General features: G+C 43.5%; 1 long non-coding RNA gene across 1 annotated transcript in view; it reads left to right on the forward strand.

Moving 5' to 3' along the window:
• Positions 1-20852, forward strand: part of LOC124554777 — a 963296-nt gene that overhangs the window by 239217 nt on the left and 703227 nt on the right. The window contains exon 2 of the long non-coding RNA XR_006968446.1: positions 14961-15076. This is a non-coding gene — a long non-coding RNA (uncharacterized LOC124554777). The remainder of the gene's footprint in view (positions 1-14960; positions 15077-20852) is intronic.

The following is a 20852-nucleotide window of genomic DNA, read 5'->3' on the forward strand; positions in this document are numbered from 1 at the left end:
AGAACTTAGAACTACTTAAACCTAACTAACCTAAGGACATCACACAACACCCAGTCATCACGAGGCAGAGAAAATCCCTGACCCCGCCGGGAATCGAACCCGGGAACCCGGCCGTGGGAAGCGAGAACGCTACCGCGCGACCACGAGCTGCGGACGAGTGAATTTCAGTTGGCGTCAAACCAGCTTTAACAAAAAAAGCTTTATTGCTGCATGACACTTGAATCTCTCCGTTCCTAATAACTGCACGCCGCAGCATGTTCAGACAGCTGCCTACGGCCAACTGCTGCACATACGGACTATGTCTCATACAAAGACTGTTAAAGGTTTTACCAACCTCTGGACATAAAAATCACACACCTAGTCCTTTGATTTGTGGGCAAGAATTTCCCAAACTTCCCTTGTATGTTTACGCTAAGGCAAAAGACGGCTGTTATAACTTTGTGATATTTCTGCGAGCTACCGACGCGATTTACAGCGTGAGTGTTATCTGAACCTCAGTGCTGACCCATAACGTTTTGACGTACAATTACAGTGTTGCTAATATATGTTGTGTGCATCCGTCTGTCCTTAACTGATGGCGTGGGGGATGATTATTCTACAAGAGAATCTGCATGTCTCGACACTAGTTACGGAGCTGGTACAACTATTTGTGTATTCTGGAAGCAAGCGTGTGTGTTGCGGAAGAGACTTTTGGTACCGCTGTCTTGTCGTCTCCACCCCTCCGCATTTCCTGTTCTATTCCCATGGTAGGAATAACTGTCGATAAACCTCCGTAAGAGCTCTAATTTCTCTGTTTTCTTCTTCGTGATACGTGATTCGCGAGACGTATATGGGAGGAAGTAATATATCGTGCAACTCTTCTTCGAAATTACAATCTCGGAATTATAACAGCAAACCTCTCGTGGTAAACGAAGCTTCTCTTACAACATCTGCCACAGTAGTTTGTTGAGCATCTCCTAACGTTCCCGCGCCGACTGAACAATCGCACGAAGAAAACACTTTGCCGGTCTGAGGCGTCTTGTCACGGTCGCGGTCATGGGTGTGTGTGTTGTCCTTAGCGTAAGTTAGCTTAAGTTAGATTAGGAAGTGCGTAAGCTTTGGGACCGATGACCTCAGCAGTTTGGTCCCATAAGACCTTACCACAAATTTCCAATTTTTCCAAAACATTTCTCTCTTCTTTGGTTCTTCTCCATTTCTTCTATTAATTTAATTTAGTAAGCGTCTCACAGTGATGTGAAATACTCAAGAGCCGGTCGAAAAAGTTCTTTTCCAAGCCACTTCTTTTTTGTGGATGATTTATTTTTCCTAGCGATTATCTCAGTGAATCTCAGCGTGGCATCTGCTTTTCGTACTATTTGTTTTATGTGTTCATTCAGCTTGAGGTCGCTCTCGATGGTTACTCATTGGCATTTTACTGTAATAACTGTTTCCAGTGATTTATCCAAAACCCTGAAAATAAACTGGCTTCGCCAAGGCAAAAAATCGTTTAGAATTGAACAGATAACTGGAAAAAGTGAAATGAGAAATTAAATTGAAATTTCATGATTTAATTTACAATTACTTTCGTTTTGGTATTCTTATAAATAAAATTGTTTTAAGGACAAAATTCTAAACAATCCTTGTCGTCCTCATCTACAACATCTAAGTTGAAAAGTTGACCACAAGTAATACCCCTACACCGTAACACCACCTCTCCCGTACTTCACTGTAGGCACGATGGCAGGCAAAACTCTCCAGAAATTCGTCAAACCCAAAGCCTTCCATCGGTTTTCCACAGGGTACAACAATCTTCACCATCGTACGACTCTCCCTATCCGTTAGTATGTGAGGTCTGCTTTGGCTTAGTCCAGCTGTGGCTGTTCATTCGCGTTTTCACTTCACGCTCACATCAGCAGCAGTCGACTTTGGCAGCTTTAGAAGGGTCGAAATGTCTCTGATGAATCTGTTAGCCGTATGACACCAATGGCTAGTCCAAGTTCGGGGTCACTGAGCTTTCCCGAACGACCGATTTTGCTGTTACTGCATCTGTACTGACAACACGACACTCTTAGCCTCCTTTTATACTTCCGGGTCTGCCTCCCATGACATTAGTGGCCAATTCAGTGTTACATAGAGTGTCCGGTACTTTTGGTCGGGTAATTTACGTCCAAAACCGTGCGTAAAATATGTTTCCAGAATTGGTTTCAAAACCTGCAGAACTGTATAACTTAAATTTTAAAGGCGGATATTTTGAAAAACGATAAAATAATTTGTACCAAGTTTTTAACTTACATTGATTTTGTAAAAACTTAAAAGCGGTCTTCGTTATGAAAATATCTTTAGAGTACTTCCAGCATCTGAAGGTCACCACTCCCTTCCTCCATGACTCATCTGTGTACAAATATAATTCGATGTTAATTGACTTTCACCATCCATGTTCTTCTGGAGATAAATGTAATAATTCACAAACTGAAAAAAATATTTGTATAAATTATCCTACCAGTCATCACAGAGCGTTGTAGAAGTATTATTGAAGATAGTGATGTGAAAATATTTACAGACTGGCAATTACAAAATACAACCGGAACGAGCCGATACGTCTGGTATGGCTGTAGAAATAAGAGCCGCGCGGGATTAGCCGAGCGGTCTAAGACGCTGCAGTCATGGACTGTGCGGCTGGTCCTGGCGGAGGTTCGAGTCGTCCTCCGGGCATGGGTGTGTGTGTTTGTCCTTAGGTTAATTTAGGTTAAGTAGTGTGTAAGCTTAGTGACTGATGACCTTAGCAGTTAAGTCCCATATGATCTCACACACATTTGAACATTTTCGTAGAAATAAGCAGCTGCGAGTGGTGTGCTATATAACAAATGCTAATACGGAGGCGATGAGATGCACCAATAGAAACTTGAATGGTGTGAGAGACCGATCGGCCTACAGAGGAGCTGTCTCTCACTGCACAAGGTACCGTATATGCCCTAAGCCAAAAGTGCTGAGTCTCCGTCATAACCTTCCGCCTTGGGAGTAATGCAAGCTCCTAAATATGCAATGTAACCCCAGGCTGCCACAGAATGGAGCAATGAAACTGTTGCAACAAGTTCCACGATAGAAGACCCTGGCGGCACAGTCGCTGCATTTTGAGTGCCTGCTAAATGCTGCCTTACCCGAGGAAACTTCTGCCTAGCAGACAAATTCGTTCGGACAAAGCGAAGTACCCAAAAGAGAACGTTTTTGCTAGGAAAAATAGTGTCACTAGAAATGAGGCACATTCCACGGAATCTTATATATAGAATCCGGAGTAACAATCAATTAACGTAGAGTTGCTTCACCAAAGGAAGCTGCAAAAATGAGTATGGAGCCTTGAAATTTTTTAATTATATATTTTTTTAACGTCCAGGATATAAGCGAAAGAACCAAAGAAAGACAAATATAACGACAGTGATAAAGATATTTTCAGAGGTGCTGATGATTTGGCCGTGCGGTTCTAGGCGCTACAGTCTGGATCCGAGCTACCCGCCGGTCGCAGGTTCGAATCCTGCCTCGGGCATGGATGTGTGTGATGTCATTAGGTTAGTTAGGTTTAAGTAGTTATAAGTTCTAGGTGACTGATGACCTCAGAAATTAAGTCGCATAGTGCTCAGAGCCATTTGAATCATTTTTTACTGATGATTGTTCACTGTGAAATGATGCAAGCAAATCGCTACTAAATAGTTGCTACACTTACAAACAGCGATTTCTCTGCTTCGTCAACAACACAACACTGTAATTCAACGCCAAAAACTTTTCAGCGATACTACCAAATACGTTAATTTTGTCTTAAACATAATAATCTAATCTGCCAAGCCCAGGCTAATATACTTACAAGGGAACCTCCCCATCGCACCCCCCTCAGATTTAGTTATAAGTTGGCACAGTGGATAGTCCTTGAAAAACTAAACACAGATCAATCGAGAAAACAGGAAGAAGTTGTGTGGAACTATGAAAAAAATTAGTAAAATATGCAAACTGAGTAGTCCATGCGAAGATATGCAACATCAATGACTATAGGACTCAAGGAGCGCCGTGGTCCCGTGGTTAGCGTGAGTAGCTGCGAAATGAGAGGTCTTAGGTTCAAGTCTTCCCTCGACTGAAAATTTTAGTATCTTTATTTTCGCAAAGTTATGGCCTGTCCGTTCGTTCATTGACGTCTCTGTTCACTGTAATAAGTTCAGTGTCTGTGTTTTGCGACCGTACCGCAAAACCGTGCGATTAGTAGACGAAAGGACGTGCCTCTCCAATGGGAACCGAAAACATTTGATCGCAAGGTTATAGGTCAACCGATTCCTCCACAGGAAACCACGTCTGATATATTCTATACGACACTGGTGACGGCATGTGTGTCACATGACAGGAATATGTTGTCTACCCACCTAACTTGTACACTTGGCGAATGGGTAAAAAGATTCTTCTACCTTGCCCGATTTAGATTTTCTTGTGGATGTGATAATCACTCCCAAAAATTGATGAAAAAATAAGCGTTTGTTACATAAACTGAAAATAAAAAGTTAAAATTTTCACCCGAGGGTAGGTTTGAACCAAGGACCTCTCGTTTCGCAGCTGCTCACGCTAACCACGGGACCAGGGCGCTCTTGAACTCGCGTGAGCCTTGATGTTGCATATCATAACTATGGACTACTCAGTTGGAATATTTTGCTTATTTTTTTATAGTTCCACACAACTTCTTCCTGTTTTCTCGATTGATCTGTGTTCAGTTTTTAAAGGCCTATCCACTGTGCCACCTTATAAATAAATCTGAGGGGGGTGCGATGGGGAGGTTCCCTTGTTAGAAATAATATTGCGCCAAGTCGAGGCGCGCCATCCACTTCATGGCGTACAAATTAGCTACTGTTAAACAGGACACGATGGGCCGTATTTGTACTCATATTTACTACACACTCTGTAGCACTGACGCTAATAATACTAAATTTTCGTATTGTCACTGAAACTTCACTATTTCCCTAACATTGGCGTATAATTTTGAGTTTACAGAGACTCTGAAAGATAGTAGTTAATTCATAAAATCTTGTTATTGTTGGATATTAGTACTGAGACTGGGACTAACAGATAAATGATAGATATACTGATAAGCCAAAACATTATGACCACGGCCGACCGCGACGTTGGATTTTGACCCAACGACATCGTCAATTTCTATTGCAATGGGCACGGAAACATCAGTATTCGACCGTTGATCAATGGAAATGTGTCAGCTCTTCCAGTGAATCACATTCTTGCTACACTATGTTGCTGGTCGTCTCCACAAGGCGAACGGCGGCTCGAAACCTGCAGCGCGCCACGGACGCAGGCTGGTGGGAGCAGTGTTATGCTATGGGAGACATGCTCCTGCCCTAGGCCTGTGCTAGTAATCAAAGACAAGCTGACAGCTGCGAACTACCTGCATCTCTTCACGCTTAATGTTTTCCCCGACGGCGATGTCACCTTTCAGCAGTATAACTGTCCGTGTCTCGGAGCCAGAACCGTACCACATTGGTTTGAGGATCATTATAGTCAACTCATCTAGACGTCTCGGCCACCGTATTCGCCTGATGTAAATCCTATGGAACCCATCTGGATCGCTTTCGGGCACCAGCGGCCCGTTGCATACGCGAATTACATAAACTGTGCGTAGACATGTAATGCCACATACCGCCACAAACATACCAAACAACTGTCGGATCCACGACGCGCAGAATCAGTGATGTATTTCGTTCCAAAAACGGACAAACAAGCTGTTAATGTCATAATGGTCATAATGTTTTGGCTGATCAGTGTTTTCCTGAAGGCAAACCGCTTAAATGCAAGAAAGAAAATAGAGAAGGGAAACCCTTTTGTTGTCTAGACCAATACGAGTCTCTGCGAAGCTCTAGTCACTAGTCACATTAGCAAAACAGAAAATCAGATGTCAATGATGATTTCAAGAGGATAGTATACTCCGATGAACTGTTCTTTAGTTTTAAACAACATTTCATTCGTACACTCATTACTAGTTGATTTAAGGACACATGCTTCGTGGTGCGTAGCCCCTCGTTCCATGCTCATAACGCGTCGGGACATGACATGGCATGACACGGCAAACGTTGGGGAGACATTCTGATTTACAACTGTTCAGTCACCACCCGCAACTGTAAGTGGCCTTTTGCAGCTGGACCTATTGAGATTGAGGCTCAATGAAGCACTTTTATGTTCCTCAAATGTTCTGACAGAATTTGGGAGCGATGGGAGTGGGGGTGCGTTGTGTGACTTACGTGTGGAGTGCTTTAGGACAACGAACCAAGACATGTAATCAAACAGTAGGTTATCACGTCATGCGGTTCGGGATACGTGTCCCCTATCTCCGAAGTGTACCGTGATTCATCAGTCCATGTGGCTGTTCGCACGCTTGCACACTATCCTACTGCAGTGTGTCTCTAGACCCATCCTATTCTCTGTGCCCTGTAACGTACAGTACTTCATATCGAGGTGATGATTCAGGATACTATGGTTGCTCAACGGTTGTTACGATTCAACATTGATGTACTGTAGTCCACCTATCCGCTGTCACAATCCGCGATGTCTATTACTCGCAGCACATCGTTGCCCAGTGAACTTGAATCTAATGGTTGCGGTTTTTCCAAACCGAGATATTCTCAGTACAGTCTTGACTAGGTGATATATAAGAATTCCAGATGCTGTGCGATCTTGGAGATACTGAGATTTTGGTATTCGGAGCATAAGGCAACCACTATTTTGTTGGGATTAAATGGACTGTTATCATGTGTCATGTCCTTAGTGCTCTCGATTGTCACGCCGACAGCCAATGCAGTGTCTTGGGACATCATCGTTACGCAACTAACTAAACTATACCGTTTGCTGAGGCAATAGGAGCTCTCTCTCTCTCTCTCTCTCTCTCTCTCTCTCTCTCTCTCTCTCTCCCCCCAACTTAACAGCTATCCCTAATTAAGTAGCTCGTGAATGTATTTTGACGGGCGCTCACAAACGTTAACACGTCGGATTACTGCTGCGATTGTTAAATATGCAGTCATTGCATTTATTACACTAAATTTAGGAAATCCTATGCATTGTGTGGAACCATTTTCCAGTATCCCCTTCCACAGTAGCTGCTCTTTTCAGACGTAGTAGGCCAAACATATGAAAGAATGTCAACATCTTCCCACACTCATTCTGTCGCCTTCTCTGTTGCACACTATCACCTGTCGATCTTAGAACATCGAGTACGCATTATCGGTGACCAAGCGAGAGGGTGCAGTCGTTGAAACACCAGACTTGTATTCTGAGGAAACGGAGCTCAAATTCCCATCCGCTATTGATTTGCAATTATTTACTAATTCACTTCAAATAAACGACAGTACACTTATTTTAAAAAGACTGCAGCAGATTTCCTGTTCAATCTGTGGTTGTGATCTTTTCGAATGATATCTCAGCAGATGACAAATTAACCTCCAATCTACGTTCCTTGTTTGTAGATCGTTGCTTATGGAACAATATAGCTTACTGCATGACAGGTAACACACAATTTCCTATGGAATCAGTTAGTGTTATATGTATCGAACAGGCGCCAAATCTAAGCTATACTAAATTTTAACAGTGGTCTAGTCTCAAACCGTGCTAATCATGTTCGTTTAATAGCTTCCTTATGCCGTCTGCCATACCAAGTTGTATAGTTCTTAGAATGCCAGGAGAAGCCAAACTTCAGTTAACTGAGTATATTCCCACGTGCTACTTTGCAGGATGTGGAACGCTCAGCCTATGAATGTATGTCACTGTATTCCTCCTATATGCGTGTGTCTGAATACTGCTGTATCTGTACGTATGGCTATAATACCCATATCTGGTTACTGTATACTGTTCTCATGTTCTGTCTAACTGCTGCTTATAAAACTGCACAAATATTTACCCACCCATAGTTTTTGAAACAATTCTTCAAGGATATATAACATGACATTTCATTGTTAATTTAGATCCATCGTCATTAATATGGATCGAATTTGGAATATCCCACATTTTTATCGACGGCATTTCATTATTTTTTATTGTGTTACGTGAAGGATTTTTATAGCATACTACCTCTGCGTATTCTGTGTTATATTTTCATCTTGTTTATTCGTTTCAATGAACCGTGGATGTAAAATTTATTTTATGACGGACTCTGAGCTTCGTTAAGCCTATGTAACTTCGTACCAGGGTACGACTTACGCTAATGTATACCCTGTATTGTCAAAACAAACAGTAGACTCATATTTTGTGCTTCGAGATGGCTGTACGGGCACGTACAAAAGCCAATAAATATAAAAAAATAGTTGTACAATTGGGCTTGTTTCGCTTGGCGCCCCAATAACAAGATAGAATCATTTATGCTAATAAAAGACCTGTAAAACTGTTGTGTCTGCCTGTCTTTGAATACGCTAATCTCCAAAACTACAAGACGGGGTTCTATGGCGCTTTCATTATTAACTTCAGCGTAACTAGGGGCACCATATAGGCTTTATTTAATCAAAATCGTATCACGAAAAAAAAATATATTCATACACATTTGAGAAATGTAGGTATGTTTCTAAAAGTGTATTTATGTATGTGTCACGTCTCCTCCGAAATCACAGGACCGATTTCAACCAAACTTCTTACACATATCACTAACTGTCTGGAATCCTATCAGTAGGGTAATGGTCGGGATAAATTACCACTTTTGTTGGCTTTTACTGTTACAGTTGTGGTTGTTAGTTATATGACTGTATGTCCTTCATTACTTCTACTAATTCTTTAGCAAAAGAGTATTACACGTCAAAGACCAGAGAATGATATTTAGGCCCTCTGCTTCATTTCTTGGGTAAATGCCGTCCTTCTTTATTTGTATGGCTAAAGACGTATTTTTATAACAGCTTAATGATAATTTGTTGTCAGTTCACAATGAGAAATACATTCCAATACGCATCACAGTCACGCATTAAATAGCAGTGACCTAAGCAATCAGTTGAACGTGTCTGATATTCAGTTCATGAACACATCATCATGAACGAATGTCGTACTCCCCAGAATGAGACGGTACCGGGGTCTTGTATGCCACCTGCAGCAAGGCCAAATGTGGCGTTACATAACGCAAATTAGGTACAAAATCCCCAGTGAGGCAACTAGGGAGTAGATAGAGAAGACTAAGATTCGTCTCAAATCAGCTGTGATCACACTGGATATGCAGAAGCGATGTAAGGGCTGTTGAGGAAGTTAGATGACCGTAACAAGGACAATGTTCAAGGTGTAGCAGCCCATTGCACATTCATAGGATACCGTTAAACTGAAGATAATTGCAGTAATTCTCAATACGTTCTGACCGTTGTATGGGAAGGAACATCTGTCGACATAATCAAACGAAAGATATCGTATACATCAACTCAGATACGCCAAATGAGACGAAAACGCACCATAAGCAAGGATAACAGCACACACACTTTTAAATGTCTTAGGAAATAGATAGAACGCCCGTAACGAAAGGATTACAATTACAAATAACTGAAGAGTAAATTAATTACTATCCCAAAGAAAAGGAATTTTGTCATGAATACCAGCCTTCCTTTGAGGAGAAAAGGCGATGATACATTAAACTACACTTTAGTGTGTATTCCTAACAGTTTAAGATTAAAGTTATGCACAATGTACGATTTTTTGTATTGTAATAATAGAAATCCTACCAGCAATAGGAACGAGAGCAATGTCAAAAACTAAAAACTTTACTTTCCGGAGTGCAACTCAGGGGACAGTGCAGACTGACGATCGAATTTGATTGGAACCGTGACAATGAGATGTATAGTTTATGTTCACTGTAAAGATGCAGCCTATCTCTAAGGGTTGCTATCTCATACCGCCCGGGGTGGTCGAGCGGTTCTAGGCGCTACAGTCTGGAACCGCTCGACAGCTACGGTCGCAGGTTCGAATCCTACCTCGGGCATGGATGTGTGTGACGTCCTTAGGTTAGTTAGGTTTAAGTAGTTCTAAGTTCTAGGGGACTGATGACCTCAGAAGTTAAGTCCCATAGTGCTCAGAGCCATTTGAACCATTTTTTGCTATCTCGTTTTTCAGTATCAATGACTATGTGTTGTGTGACAGTTCGAATCCACGTAATGGGCGATCTGATGTATGCTTTTTGACTATTCTCATTAAATCTAACTCAACAAAAAGAACGGACGTTTGGAAGAGGAGGCACGTCGATACCGAGAGCAAGTGCCTGAACGCGTTGTTCCTACAGCCGAGGCGTCAAAATGGTTCAAATGGCTCTGAGCACTATGCGACTTAACTTCTGAGATCATCAGTCGCCTAGAACTTAAAACTAATTAAACCTAATTAACCTAAGGTCATCACACACAGCCATGCCCGAGGCAGGATTCGAACCTGCGACCGTAGCGGTCGCTCGGCTCCAGACTGTAGCGCCTAGAACCGCACGGCCACTCCGGCCGCCAGCTGAGGCGTCACGCCAATTACTAAAATCTGCAACGCGCACGAACTCACCACAGGACATTCCATCTTGCTTCTAGCGATGTGGTTAGCGAACGTTGAAGGTCGATATTGGCCAGGCCCTTTGCCTTCCCTGTGTCTTAGTCCTCTAAGGAACACTGCTCTTCGAGTAAGGATAGGCAAAGTGTAACACTTATTCGTTGTGCTCTAAAATAGAATCTTCCGAGTGCTGGGTAGGTTGGGGGGAGGTAAAATTCCCACCATCTCCGACGAGCATTGCCCCGTTTATCCACCCCAAGGACTACGTGACTCACTGGACAGTTAAGTACCGAGTTCCAGCCACTCGACTGGAGCTCAGTGGCAGCAGGCGCCTTTTATTTTTTGCCGCTAAGTCCTCATGCGAGAGGGGAGGGGTAATTGTTCCGTCGCCTTGGTGTGAGGCCGTTCCTCGTAGCTGGCAGCAGATGCGGCCTGTGGTCAAACACAGTTCACTTCAAAGTAATCTGTACGGACACATCGAAGCTGGTCGCGCAGCTAAGTTACATTACATTCTCTCTAATAACTTTCGTGTCCCAGCTCGACTTTGTTAGTAACGGAAATCTCGATTCAGCCTTTGACCAACACGAGACTAACAGTAGCAACTGTGCGTTCCCCATGCTGCAGGGGAAATGTATATCCTTTCACAGACAAGCCAAGTAGCACGGATGAAGACAATAATTATTTTCGATTAAATCCGACAGAAAATACTGAGATTATGCTCGTATTTAGAGTACACCAGCGGCGAGGCGCAATCAATACCTTCACTGCGAGATAGCAGTGGTAATGTTACCGATGACAGCGGCACCAAAGCGGAGTTACTAAACACGGCTTTCGGATTGCTTCACCAAAGAACACGAAGTAAATATATTTACATGCATCTCTGCAAGATCAGATACTGTTGACGATCCACAACTGTACGAAACTAATTCTCTAACGTGTAATTCCCGACATCAGCTATATTTAGTATAGATCCACTACTGAATAATGACGTATGAAAATTTGTGCCGGACCAGATCTCGTATCCGGATTTCCCGCTTATCGCGAGCGACGCTTTCAATATTCCATGATCTGAAACAAGAACAGCGTAGGTGACGCCTGTATATAAGAAGGGTAGAAGGACGGATCCTCTAAATTACAGACCAATGTCCTTAACATCGGTTTGTTGCAGGATTCTCGAACATATTCTCAGTTCGCCGGCCGCGGTGGTCTCGCGGTTCTAGGCGCGCAGTCCGGAACCGCGCGACTGCTACGGTCGCAGGTTCGAATCCTGCCTCGGGCATGCATGTGTGTGATGTCCTTAGGTTAGTTAGGTTTAAGTAGTTCTAAGTTCTAGGGGACTGATGACCACAGCTGTTAAGTCCCATAGTGCTCAGAGCCATTTGAACCATTTTGAACCATATTCTCAGTTCGAATATAATGAATTTCCTTGACATAGAGAAGTTGCTGTCCATGCATCAGCACGGCTTTAGAAAGCATCGCTCCTGCGAAACGCAACTCGCCCTTTTTTCACATGATATCTTGCGAACCGTGGATGAAGGGTATCAGACGGATGCCATATTCCGGAAAGCGTTTGACTCGGTACCCCACTGCAGACTTCTAACTAAGGTACGACCATATGGGATTGGTTCCCAAATATGTGAGTGGCTCGAAGACTTCTTAAGTCATAGAACCTAGTACGTTGTCCTCGATGGTGAGTATTCATCGGAGGTAAGGGTATCACCTGGAGTGCCTCAGGGAAGTGTGGTAGGTCCGCTGTTGTTTTCTATCTACATAAATGATCTTTTGGATAGGGTGGACAGCAATGTGCTGCTGTTTGCTGATGATACTGTGGTGTACGGGAAGGTGTCGTCGTTGAGTGACTGTAGGAGGATACAAGATGACTAGGAGAGGATTTGTCATTGGTGTAAAGAATGGCAGCTAACTCTAAATATAGATAAATGTAAATTAATGCAGATGAATAGGAAAAAGAATCCGGTAATGTTTGAATACTGCATTAGTAGTGTAGCGCTTGACACAGTCACGTCGATTAAATATTTGGGCGTAACACTGCAGAGCGATATCAAGTGGGATAAGCATGTAATGGCAGTTGTGGGGAAGGCGGATAGTCGTCTTCGGTTCATTGGTAGAGTTTTGGGAAGATGTGGTTCATCTGTAAAGGGGACCGCTTATAAAACACTAATACGACCCATTCTTGAGTACTGCTCGAGCGTTTGGGATCCCTATCAGGTCGGATTGAGGGAGGACATAGAAGCAGTTCAGAGGCTGTCTGCTAGATTTGTTACTGGTAGGTTTGATCATCACGCGAGTGTTACGGAAATGCTTCAGGAACTCAAGTGGGAGTCTCTGGAGGAAAGCAGGCGTTCTTTTCGTGAATCGCTACTGAGGAAATTTAGAGAACCAGCATTTGAGGCTGACTGCAGTACAATTTTACTGCCGCCAACTCATATTTCGTGGAAAGACTACAAAGATAAGATAAGAGATATTAGGGCTCGTACAGAGGCATATAGGCAGTCATTTTTCCCTCGTTCCGTTTGGGAGTGGAACAGGGAGAGAAGATGCTAGTTGTGGTACGAGGTACCCTCCGCCACGCACCGTACGGTGGATTGAGGAGTATGTATGTAGATGTAGAACAGCTGCCAATACGAGAAGCTTGGAAGTCGTCATTCTCGGAGTAGCGAAGCAGTTGAGATTACTTAATAAAGTCACGTCTTCCGGTCCTTTCAGAGTTTGCTAATATAGTAGCTCCATACTTATCATTCATATACAACCGCCTGCTCGACGAAAGATCTGTACCTAAAGACAGGAAAGTTGCACAGGTCACACAAGTACTCAAGAAATGAAATCAGAGTAATCCGCTGGATAACAGAACCATATCGCTAACGCCGATTTGCAGTAGGATTTTGGAACATATATCGTGTTCGAACATTATGAATTATCTCGAAGAAAACGATGTGTTGACAGATAGCATGGATCCAGAAAACATCGTTCTCGTGGAACACAATTAGCTCTTTATTCTCACGAAGTAATGAGTGGTCCCGACAGTGGATGCCAAATTGATTCCATATTTTCGGACTTCCAGAAGATTTTTTACACCATTCCTCACAAGCGACCCATGGAGTATTGTCTCAGTTGCGCGATTGGATTCGCAACTTCGTGTCAGATAGCTCATAGTTCGTAGTAATCAACGGAAAGTCACTGTGTAAAACCGAAGTGGTCTCTGGGTCTCTGGCGTTCGCAAAGGAAGTGTTGCAGATCCTCTGCTCCTGTTAATGTACATAAACGATTTTGGAGACAATCAGAGAATCTCTCTTAGATTTTTTTGCAGATGGTGCTGTCATTTACCGTCTAGAAAAGTCACCAGAAGATCAAAACCAATTTCTAAATTATTTAGACGAGGTGCGGAAAGTGACAACAGACTCAAAATAGTGGAAAGTGTGAGGCCATCCGCATGAGTACTAAAAGGAATCTGCTGAATTTCGGTTACACGATAAATCTCACAAATCTAAAGGCTGCCAATTCAACTAAATACCTTGGGGTAACAATTACGAACAACCTAAACTTCAACTGTCACGTAGAAAGTGTAGTCGGCAAGGCGAATCAGAGACTTCGCTTTATTAGCAGAATACTTATAAGGTATAACAAATCTACCAAGGAGACTGCCTACATTACACTCGTCCGTCGTCTTCTGAAGCGTTTCTGTGCGGTATGGGATGCTAGTGAGATAAGATTGAATGAGGACATCGAAAAAGTTCAAAGACGGGCAGCCTGTTTTCTACTACCGCAAAACAGCGGATAGAGTGTCACGGATATGAAACGCGGGTTGGGTTGGCAGAAAAAAAGGACATTTTAGCGGCGAGAGCTATTCACGAAATTCCAATGACCAATTTCCTCCTCCGCATGCGAAAACATTTTGTTGACACCCACCTGCATAGGGAGCAATTATCATTGTAATAAAATAAGAGAAATCGAGGCTCATTTTTCCCGCTCTGTTCGGGAGTGGATCGATAAAGAAATAGTCTCAAAGCCGCGCGGACTGAGGCGTCTTGTCACTGCCCGTGCGGCTGCCCCCGTCGGAGGTTCGAGTCCTCCTCGGGCATGTGTGTGTGTGTGTGTGTGTGTGTGTGTGTGTGTGTGTGTGTGTGTCGTCCTTAGTGCATGTTAGTTTAAGTTAGATTAAGTAGTGTGTAAGCCTAGGGACCGATGACCTTAGCAGTTTGGTCCCATAACACCTTACCCCAAATTTCCAACATAGTCTCAAGATGGTTCGATGAAGCCACTGTCAAGCACGTAAGTGTGAATTGCAAAGTAGTCACATATATATGTAGACCGAATTCGTGTTTAATGAAGCTTTATTTTTATAATAGGAAAACTCTGAATTACTCTGCCATTTACTCTCTTACGTCACCCACCTCTTTACAGGAAAATCCTAACAGTTACTTTTTTTTTTTTTTTTTTTACTGTACTTACAGATTGCGTTCCCAGCTGCCACTACTCGTCAGGAAAATCAACGCTACTATATTCCGGTTATAGCAGCCCATTCCTGGAAGGGTTTCTGGGTGCTTCTTCGCTCAGGCTTCTCCGAAAGGTATGTGAAGCGTGAGCAGCAGTCTATGAACCGTCTCAACGCCTGTAAAGCATACACGCTGTTATTCTCTGTCAGGAGCTAAAGCCGGTTGCATGATGAAGATTCTGTTGTTTCGCTGGTCCTCATGACGCAACTATGGCGACAGATCCTTTCTCTTTTGTGCACAAGCACAATACCCTTTGGCTTCGAGGAAGAATATTCCTCTAATCAGCGGAATGTACGGTGGAATCCAAGTTTCCAGAAAATTAAATGTGTGAAGGGCCAGGACTTGAAACGGAACTGACTTTTCGCCTTTTCCCGCGTAAGGCAAAGATAACGTTTCATCTCCCCCGCTGGCTCACAGGTTTTATGTGGTAGGACATTTCACTTTGCAGCGGTGTGGAAGCTATAACGAAAGGTACGTTATGAAAACTAGCAAGCGCTCTTAGTCTGTGGCTACGGTGAGGTATGCAGGAAAGGTTTTGTCGATTTGAAAGAGAAGTACTTTTAGACTGAAGTCGGGAGTCCAGCCACAAGATTTGCTTCGGTGGCTCGGTTGGTAAATGTATCCTAGCTTCGAATTCCTGAGCGGTACACAGTTTTAATGTCAGTCGGTATAAAAAAGAATTTCGGATTATGGTGTCGGAAGGTATAACGTGAAGACAGTAAGAGAAAATTCCAAAATTTATTCTTTAGTCGGCTCAGGGGCAACCATAACATCGTAAGCTTTCCAGCTTCTGTACAAACCTACCGCGCTAGGTGTAATTCTGATTGCATCAACATCTACATACATACTTCGCAATCCACCATACGGTGCGTGACGGAGGGTACCTCATACCACAACTAGCATCTTCTCTCCCTGTTCCACTCCCAAACAGAACGAGGGAAAAATGACTGCCTATATGCCTCTGTACGAAGCCTAATCTCTCTTATCTTATCTTTGTGGTCTTTCCGCGAAATATAAGTTGGCGGCAGTAAAATTGTACTGCAGTCAGCCTCAAATGCTGGTTCTTTAAATTTCCTCAGTAGCGATTCACGAAAAGAACGCCTCCTTTCTTCTAGAGACTCCCACTTGAGTTCCTTAAGCATTTCCGTAACACTCTGGTGATGATCAAACCTACCAGTAACAAATCTAGCAACCCACTTCTGAATTGCTTCTATGTCCTCCCTCAATCCGACCTGACAGGGATCCCAAACGCTCGAGCAGTACTCAAGAATAGGTCGTATTAGTGTTATATAAGCGGTCTCCTTTACAGATGAACCACATCTTCCCAAAATTCTACCAATGAACCGAAGACGACTATCCGCCTTCCCCACAACTGCCATTACATGCTTGTCCCACTTCATATCGCTCTGCGATGTTACGCCCAAATATTTAATCGACGTGACTGTGTCAAGCGCTACACTACTAATGGAGTATTCAAACATTACGGGATTCTTTTTGTTTTGGTTGGCAGGAGAGCCAACACCGGGCTACTAGAGGAGGCCGAAAGGCACGCGTTTTAGCTCACGCAGGCTGGCGTGAGGTCTGGAACAGGACAAGGAAATTAGAATTTAGAGAAACGGACGTAGCTGGTGGAATACTTAACTTTAATCCGTTAATGGTGAACGTCGGTCTTGACGGTACATGATTCGATATCAATAGTAACTGATAATGGCGCTTTGCGAGGTCGTAGCAAATGAATTAGCTGAAGGCTATGCTAAACTATCGTCTCGGCAAATGAGAGCATATTTTGTCAGTGAACCATCGCTAGCAAAGTCGGTTGTACAACTGGGGCGAGTGCTAGGAAGTCTCTCTAGACCTGCCGTATGGCGGCGCTCAGTCTGCAATCACTGATAGTGGCGACACGCGGGTCCGACGTATACTAACGGACCTCGGCCGATTTAAAGGCTACCACATAGCAAGTGTGGTGTCTGGCGGTGACACCACACTTTTTCTTATTCATCTGCATTAATTTACATTTATCCATATTAAGAGTTAGCTGCCATTCTTTGCACCAATCATAAATCCTGTCCAAGTCATCTTGTATCCTCCTACAGTCACTCAACGACTCCACCTTCCCATACACCACAGCATCATCAACAAACAGCCGCACATTGCTATTCACCCTATCCAAAAGATCATTTATGCAGATAGAAAACAACAGCGGACCCACGACACTTCCCTGGGGCACTCCAGATGATACCCTCACCTCCGATGAACGCTCACCATCGAGGACAACGTACTGGGTAGACTTGTTGGGTGGAAGATTCTACAGATACGATGATTGTGAGCATTAATATCAGACGTGTCTATCCTTCGCCCTTATGACGGTTTGAACGCTGCCTGGGACACTTCCAATTAGATGTCTGAATGTCTGTGAACGTATGCCAGCCCATTGGCCTCAAGAGCCGAAACCAGAGCAGCTAGTGATGCTGGGTGCTGGGATCTGGAGTGAAGTCGACGTTCCACCACATTCCAAAAGTGTTTCAGTAGGTTCAGGCCAGGACTCTGAAGAGGAAAGTCCATATCAGAAATGTTATCGTCCACAAACCATTGCCGCACTGATGCTGCTTTATGACAGGCCGCATCTTCATGCTGATATAATCATCGTCTCCGAGCTGTTCTTCTACTGTACGCAGCACACAATGCTGTAAAATGTGTTCATATCCTTTATTATTGAGCGTTTTCTTAAGCGCAATAAGGGAACCACACACCAACCACGAAATTTCCCCCATACTGTAACACAACCTCCTCTGTGCTTCACTGTTGGCACTACACATCACACCCCAACCACAAAAAGTTCCCCGATACCGTAACACAACCTCCTCTGTGCTTCACTGTTGGCACTACACATGATGGCAGATAACGATTTCACCCTATCATCGGGGTGCGTGACACATGACTCTAAATCATTCATTTCCAGTCATCCACTGTACAGTGGCGTCGTTCTTCACACAACCTGAAGCGTCGCTTAGCAATTAACCACAGAAATCTGTGGCTTACTGGCGAGCTGCTCGAGCACTGTCCCGTATTCTTTTTAACTCCCTACGCACAGTTATTGAGCGAACTGCTGGTAGCACCTCGAAACTAACGATTGATTCGTTCCATTGATTTCATGCTGTATTTTTGAGCCACAGTCCGCAATGCTCTACGGTTCCTGTCCGTCAGTTCGTGAGGTCTACCTGCTCTTGATTTAGCTGTGGTTGTTCCTACGCCTTTCCACTTCACAATCACATCACCTGTAGCCAACTCGGGCAGCTTTACAAGTATTGAAGTGTCTCTGATGGATTCGTTACTCAGGTGACATCCGGTGACCAGATCGCGTCCAGTCACTGGTTTCTCCTGACCGACGCATTCTGTTGTTACCGCATCTCTACTGACGACACAATACTCCCCGTCTCCTTTTATTGTGGTGGGTCTACCTCTCTTGATAACTAGTGGTCAATTCCGCATTACTTACGTGTATCCGGATACTTTTTGTCACATAGTGTATACTTATTCAAAGTACCCTGCGTCTTTACGATTGCTTTACGTTTCGCATATACCATTCTACTGAAATAACCCGTCGGGCATGGTATTTTCGCGCCATTTGTTGCCTTTAGAAAGACCATTTCCCGCGCAACGAAAGTCGCTGTCTGTTATTTTATTCCGAGATCCTGATGAATGTATGTCAACAAAGTACAGAGTGGCGTACGAAATGTGTTACCGATTGTTTCTTTCACAATTTACGACGCACATTAGATATCCCACTGGGATCTCTACAGCAGTACCAGCAGAGCTTGGAAAAACAAATGAGTTACGAAATGACGTGTAATTCACGATACTGCCACTAGGAGACTTGTAAGCAGCAGTGGGTGACAATGGAAGACTGACGACACAGCAACGATCGGCAATTGTGTGGCCTCCATATGTACGCATACAAGATGACCTGTGCACAGAAGCTCACTGAAGAACACAAGCAGCAGAGACTACTGTTTGCTCAGTGACCGGAGTATAGGGAAGAAACTCTCAACAACGTTTGGTTTTCAGATGAGGCGCATTTTCATTTAGACGGCGCGGTTAACAAACAAAATGTACGCTTTTGGGCCACTGAAAACCCACAAGTGCTTCATGAACGACAACATTATGCTCCGAGGATTACAGCGTGGGCAGCAATTTCCAGTCACGGACTTATTGGACCCTTTCTCTTTGAAGAAACTGTGAACAGCGAGCGTTAGTTGAGCATGCTTCGCAATAGCTTCATTCCACAGCTTCTTGCTACTGCTTCTTGCTACTGCCTTGCCCTTCAACACGCAGTGATTCATGCAAGATGGAGCAAGGCCACACACTGCAAACACTGTGTTGGAGTTTTTACACCAGCATTTCGACATGCGGATCATTTCACTCAGGTTTCCAGGTCGCTTCATTGACGGACAAAATTGGCCCCCCAACAGTCCAGACCTCAATCCATGTGACTTTTTTCTTTGGGGGCACCTAAAGGAAAAAATTTTTGCGAAACGTCCATGTGATTTAATGTAGTTCAGAAAACTTATTCTTGAAGCTTGCAGTGAAATAACGGAAGACATGTGCCGTAGGGTAATCACTAACTTCAGTGTTCGTTTGAAGGAAGTTAGGAAACGAAATAGTGGACATATTGAGCATGTGCTGAGTTAGAACAAATCTCCATGGACGGCTCTTTATTGTAGTATATGTTCCTTTCAGATTGTATTGACAATAAAATTTATATTCAAAAACAAAATGGTAACACATTTCGTGAGCCACCCTGTTGTTAAAGGCTTGTACGGGCAGAGTGTATAGCGACTTGGGGTACTCGTAAAATCTGAGAAAAAACCTTGTACATTCATTCTATTGTCACATTCGTCTTGTTGTAAACTTCATAGGTTTCTTAACCAATTAATCATTTTTCCGATAAATGAGGATTGGTGCATTTCAATCCCTCCCAACTTCGAGGAATATGTGGTTTTCATTCAGGCGTTCGGACCATGCCGTAGAACTGAAATCAAAATTACGAACTGCAGAGGTAGAGCACTGGTAGCGTTCACGAACAATTAAAAAAAAGGTAAGATACGAAATAATCAGAGAGAATAGATGCCCAAAAGTGAATTACCACCGCGCGGGATTAGCCGAGCGGTCTGGGGCGCTGCAGTCGTGGACTGTGCGGCTGGTCCTGGCGGAGGTTCGAGTCCTCCCTCGGGCGTGTGTGTGTGTGTGTGTGTGTGTGTGTGTGTGTGTGTGTCTGTGTGTGTGTGTGTCCTTAGGATAATTTAGGTTAAGTAGTGTGTAAGCTTAGAGACTGATGACATTAGCAGTTAAGTACCATAAGATTTCACACACATTTGAACATTTGTGAATTACTGGTTTTATTCGAAAGAAACAACGAGATTGGTAGGTACATGCTAGAGGAATGGGAGAATAGTGAGTACAAAAATAAGTAGAGTGTATTATGATTATTAGCGAAAACTTACAAGAGTGAAGCAATAGGTTACTAGTAAACATGGATCTGGAAAAGAACCGTTCGCGAAGCAATTGCAGTGTGTGGTTAAGAGATGCCACTGACTTAAACGTAAAGACTGACCTAGGAGTGAAGCACCCAGAAAGAGAAGAGGAAATGAAATGAAACTTCTAAGTTTGACAGGGTATGTAATTTAATTTCAGTGATTACAACATCAAGTCAAATTTACAAAGAATTGGACAGTACGAGTCCTCTTATCAGTATGACGTTGTACCCCCTCTGCCCTGGATGTCTGCACTGATTCGTTCGGGAAGGGTGTCATAAAGTCGTTGTATCCTCTCCTGAGACAAGCTGGCCCACAG

This window comes from Schistocerca americana, chromosome X (genome assembly GCF_021461395.2).
Source record: "Schistocerca americana isolate TAMUIC-IGC-003095 chromosome X, iqSchAmer2.1, whole genome shotgun sequence".
Classification (NCBI taxonomy): Eukaryota; Metazoa; Arthropoda; class Insecta; order Orthoptera; family Acrididae; genus Schistocerca; species Schistocerca americana.